The sequence below is a fragment of the Myotis davidii genome, unplaced genomic scaffold (genome assembly GCF_000327345.1).
Source record: "Myotis davidii unplaced genomic scaffold, ASM32734v1 scaffold129, whole genome shotgun sequence".
NCBI classification, from domain to species: Eukaryota; Metazoa; Chordata; class Mammalia; order Chiroptera; family Vespertilionidae; genus Myotis; species Myotis davidii.
In genome coordinates this window covers 515,690-521,498 of record NW_006383019.1, presented here as the reverse complement: position 1 = coordinate 521,498, position 5,809 = coordinate 515,690, and the positions used below count along the sequence as shown (strand labels likewise).

General features: G+C 44.0%; 1 pseudogene; it reads right to left on the bottom strand.

Annotated features, from left to right (window-relative positions):
- Positions 1 to 608: 608 nt before the first annotated feature.
- Positions 609 to 5,809, bottom strand: part of LOC102773902 — a 5,508-nt pseudogene continuing 307 nt past the window's right edge.

Below are 5,809 nucleotides of genomic sequence, written 5' to 3'. Positions count from 1 at the left end.
GAAAATGGAGTATGGGCATCTTCAGCTATTACTGTTAACTTGTCTATTTCTCCCTTCAATTCTGGCAGTTTTTGCTTTATGTATTCTGAGGCTCCACTACTAGGTACATGCATATTTATAAGGAATTGACCCTTTTATCATTTTAAAACATTCTTGTTTGTCTCTAGTAACAATCGTATCTTAAAGTTTGTTTTGTCTGGGATTAGTGTAGCTACTCCAGTTCTCTTTTGGTTACTCTGCATAATATAACTTTTTCCATCTTTTTATTTCAGTCTATTTGTGTTTTTGAATCCAAAGTATGTTTCTCATAAGCAACATATATTTGGATCTAATTTTTTAAACACATTCTACCAATATCTACTTTTTAATGAGAATATTTAATTCATTTTTATTTTAGTGGTATTCAGATAGGGTGGGATTTACATCTACCATTTTGCTATGTGTTTGCTATATGTCTTCTGCCTTTTCTGTTCATCTATTCCTCCATTGTGCCTCTTTTTTTGTTAAATAGATACATTCCAGTGAACAGTTTTAATTTCACATCAATTCTTTTATTTTTAGTTTCAGAAGTTGCATCAAACACTTCCTTTATTTTCATAGTCCATCTTTTACAAAGAAAATAAGGAATTTCTGACGTTCACCTTTGAATTCTTTCGGGACTCACTCTGATTACGTAACATTTTCAGTTGAGAGAAGTGTGTTTGGTGTTATTCACCTTTTCTTGAGGAGCACAGATGCATTGATTTGTCCAGATGTAGGTGCTCTGAAAGGCAGTGCCGGGCTCTTGTCTTTGGGACAGACATGCTGTGACTTAGGGTGCAGAACCTGGAGTCCTCCTCGCGGGTGTGTGCAGGCTGAGTGTCCTCGCGGGAGTGGCAGCATCGCTCTTCGTGCTGATGGAATGCTTCTACTTTTACTATGATGCTGAACTGTTTTGCTGCCTGTCTTATAAGTAATCAACAATACACTTTTGGAGTCTTTGTACTTTTCTACTATTTTGCTTCTTTAAAACTGAGTGTATAATTTATTGCTTCTCAATTAAGTAGTTTTTGTATTTTGGGTGTCAATTTGGGCTTGGGTTGGAGGCAAACTTGAGAATTATTCGGAACCAGCAATTGGGAACAGTGAAGACTTGTTCCTTCAAAAGTGCTTTCCGCATCATGTGATGAACTTTAGGCCCAAAAGAGAAGCATGCAGGGCCCTGGCAGCTGTCTTGCAATTTCCCCCTCAAGGTAGTGCTTCTGCCTCATTGCCCCACCGTTCCCACTGTGTTAAGACCTGGTGACAAAAGGTCACATCAATTCTTTTCTTAGATTTTTACAATATATAATGTTATACAAAAGCTTTGATCCTATAGAGCTCCCTTCCCCCTTCCTTTTTTCTATTATTGTCGTACAAATCATATCTTGTATGCCCATCAACACAGATTTATAACTATTCTTTTTATGATGCCTTTTATATTTATTATACTATCCTATATAATAAAAGTGTAGTATGCAAATTGTCCCCTCGACCGCGAGTTTGTCCAGGAATTAGACCAGCAGCTGCAGTGGAGGCAGCCAGGGGAAGGGAGGGGGTACCCGGCCGGCAGCTGGCAGCTGCTAGGGACCCACCAGTGCACGAGTTTTGTGCACTGGGCCTCTAGTATTTTATATTTATCAGTATAGTTGCCTCTACTGGTGTATTTTACTTCTTCATGCAGACTTGGGTTACCTTTAGTATTTATTGTAGTAATTATTTTAGGTCTCCCAGTGGTGGATTTTTTATCTGCTGTCTTGTTATTCCTCTGCCTGCTGGCCTCCATGATTTTTTATAACAAGTCACATGGTAATTTTATTGAGGATTCCTTGCACATGATGCTTCAGCTCTCTCTTGCTGTGTTCAAGATTTTCTTTGACTTTGGACTTGACAGTTTGAATATCGTGTACAGGATATCTCTTTGCTTTTAACGCATTTGCGGTTCATTGAGCTTCTTGCATGTGCAGATTAAATTTTTTTTTATCAAATTATGGAAGTTTTTCACCATTTTTTTCTTTAAATTTTCTTCCTGTCCCATTTGTCTCTCCTGTCCTTTGGGGACTCTTATTTTGCATATGTCAGTACACTGATGGTATGGACAGGTTTCTGAGGTCTGTTCACTTTTCTTCAGTCTTTTATTTGCCTATTCTTCCCACTGGCTACTTGCAATTGGCCTTTTTTCAGTCTTCTGGTTCTTACTTCTACCAGCTCAAATCTACTCGTGAGCCCCTCTACTAAATTTTTCATTTCAGTTATTGTACTTTTCAGCTCTAGAATTTCTATTTGGTTCTTTTTCATAATTTCTATCTGTTTATTGAGATTCTCTATTTGATGAAACATTATTCCCATACTTTCCCTTAATTCTTTAGACTTGATTCTTTTTAGTTTTTGAAATGGTCATGATAGCTGATTTAAAATCATTGACTAGGACTTCATTGTCTACATCTGGGACTCCTTAGGGACAGTTTCTATGGACTGTTTTAAGCTCACGTGTAGACCTTATTTTTCTGTTTAAAGGTATGTCTCATTTTTTTGGTTGAAAACAGAACATTTGGATTGTATAACATGGGAATTATGAAGATGAGATCTTCTCCCTCCTTCCCCTTGGTTGCTGTTGCTGTGTTCTTAGTGAATTTCCTGGACTAATTCTATAACGTCTGTACTCTTTATCATGTGTGGCAACTCAGTGGTCAGCTAATGATTGGGCAGAGATTTCCTTAAATGCTTTGAACCCACAGGTCTTGCAGCCGTGGCAGAAGGCTCAGTGGGCTTCTTGGGTGCTGTGGACAGCTCGAAACTTGGCCTTAGATTCCATCTCTGCTCACTCAGAGCCTCAAAGTCAGCCCAACATGCGAGAGGATGGTGTGTTCAGGTCTTTCCTGGATGTATGCACATGTATGTGGACTTCCATATTCCAAAGAACATGTCAGAGCTCTTCAAGTCCCTTATGGACATCGCCCTTTCTGGTTTTTCTTTTTATGTTTTTGGCCGGCCTCTTGTTAGCCGCAACTGGTATTCCCCTCCGGCAGCCGCACTGTTAGACCCTGTTTGCATGCACACACGTTTCTCCACCTCCCACTGCCATTTCCTCAATAGTCAGTCACTCTATATCAGATAAATTTATTATCTCCATTTCATTTATCTTTCTTCAGGAGAATTCTCTTGTTTGTTCATTTGGGGGTTGTTTTTTTTGTCTCCGCATTATTGCTGCCTGTTTGAGTTTGTGTCTGTGTTTTAGGTAAATCTGCTATGACTCCCAATCTCTAGTGCAGGACAATGTCAGATGCTGTTTCTGATTGGCCCTCAGTACCCTGTTTGGAGCTATCAGCAATGCACAGCTTGTGGCTCCCTCTGTTGTGGCTGGGTGCCTTTGGAAAGGACCAAGATGTGCACCAGACTCTGCCTTTTCAAGCCCCAGGCCCAGAAGGAGATCAGGCAAAGACAAAGCCTCCAAAGATCTTCCTCTGCCTGCAGTGTGACTGTAATTAGCCTTGATTGGCCTTAGGCTATGGACTATAGGGTGGGGTGAAAGCTCTTCCAACAGGGTGTGGTGACTGCCTTTCCCCCAGGCCAAAACCCCTGGATAGCTGAGGTAGGAGAAAGATGTCCTCTCCAGCATGAGGAAATGACTCAGCACAGGAAACAGGTGGCTACACCCCAGAGCTCCCTGCCAGGGTCCAACCCCAGCAGGTCCAGGGGTCCCCAAAGGTGTAGACGGAGTCGGCAAAGAAGGAATGACACGGAGACAGCGTTCAGTTGATCAGCAGCCTAGCCAGGATCTCCAGCCAAGTTCTGGTCTGGATCTCCAGAGAAGTTCTGCTGTTTATTGTCTTGTTACATCCGTATTTATACCAGTTGATTTTATATGCTGTGCAGATGTTTCTTTCCTGCAGCGATTGTGTCAAGCAGCAAGGATAGACCGGCTTCTGTCAGCTCCCAACCCTGGACTCTCCTCACACAGCTCCAGTCCACTCTGCCCTCCCTCTGCTGGGGTCCAAGGTGAATGGCTGCACTTGAAATTTTGTGTGTTGGCCCTTTAAGAGGGTGCCTACATTTCCAGCCATCTTTCCCTGGCGGACAGCAACCCCGCTGCTTTTCGCAGCCAGATGTTCTGTGGACACCTTTCTCAGTTCTGGTGCTCTGGGCTTCGGAGCCCAGTTTGGGGATTAGACCTCAGGGTTCTCAGTGGGAACCCTACACAGCTGAAATATTCCTCTACGCCAGTGGTTCTCAACCTTCCTAACGCCCGACCCTTTCATACAGTTCCTCATGTTGTGGTGACCCCCAATTTCATTGTTACAAATTGAACAGAATTAAAGCACAGTGATTAATCACAAAAACGATATGTAATTATATATGTGTTTTCCGATGGTCTTAGGCAACCCCTGTGAAAGGGTCGATAGACCCACAAAGGGGTTGTGGTCCACAGGTTGAGAACCGCGGCTCTAAACCTTCAGCTGCTGTCTGTGGGCGCCCAGCCAGCCTTAGCATCTCCTCCCTCCTGCCAGTCTCTAGATGGTCTCCGCTTTCCGCACTTGGTTATCAGGGTTCTCTCCAGCTGGTCTTCAGTTGAATTTTCAGGGTGGTTTTTCTGTATTTTAGTTGTATTTTCAGTTTGGTCCTGGGAGAGTGTCAGTGTAGCTTCCACTTACACTGCCACCATTTTTAATCCCCCAAGAACCAATCTTTATGTACAAGCCAGTGATCCCTGGGACACAGATTATTAGTTGAAAATTCTCTCTAACAGTCACGCAGACAGTGAAAGATAATGTGCATTGTCCTCCCGTCCTGTTTAGTTTGCAGAACCACAAGATTATTGATGACAACATATTGGGGGCAGCATGTTTGGTCTGACCCAGGCATAATTCCATTCCCGGCGCTCACATTCAGTGTAGAGTAGCATGTGATCCAGGACAAGTGATGACAAACAGTGGGAGAAGCTAGCCCACATCTGCGTTCACTGTGGCTGCTTGAGGAAGTAATGCTTGTATCTGTGGCAACCGTCCTGTGACCATGAGGCAATAAGCTAGGATTAAAGATAGCAGAGCCGAAGACGAGAAGGCGTGGGTCTTTGATAGCATCTCTGAGCACCGCATTGCTGTGGTGCCATCTGGATGCCACCTGGATTCTGCTCTGGCAGCTGAGGCCAGATGGAGCAGGAGTGGGAGATGCCAGGGTGGGTGCCCGCCATCTGCAAGGGGTCCACAGAGGGTCCTCAGAGGGCCACAAAATGTGCCCTTCCGCTTTCACCAGTTAAAGACCCACTCAGGTTTCTAGGGCTCTAACCTAATTCATCCAAATGCTCTCAATCACTGTCATAGGTTACATGGTAGATGGTTCCCCGGCCCCTTTTCAGAGTGACCCTTGTACAGTTGGTATTGTTATTTCGTCTTATGCACTGTTAATTAACTTGTCCAAGGTCAACCTCAGAGTTAGGAATTTGGGTCCTCTGTTCCTGAGACCTGGAGCTTTTAATCCTAAAGCTCATGACTCCCTCCAGACTCCACCGTTTCTTCTTGTGTTTCCTCAACAATAATTGCCTGTTACCACTACTGCCACCTCCCTGGCTTCCGTGAGTCCAGTTTAAATCCCAGTGTGAGGTCCAGACTGGGGATTGATGAGGTCAGGTTAACAATTTGTTTCACATAAACTTGGTGGAGAGGGGAGGTGGTCCTGTGAGTAAAAGAGCCCTGTGCTAGGTGTGGGCTGGGCTGGGGAGAGGAGGGGAGGAGGGAGGCTCTGCTGATGGCTGTCCAGGGGTGGACACCAGTCACGGGGAACAGTGGGCTGT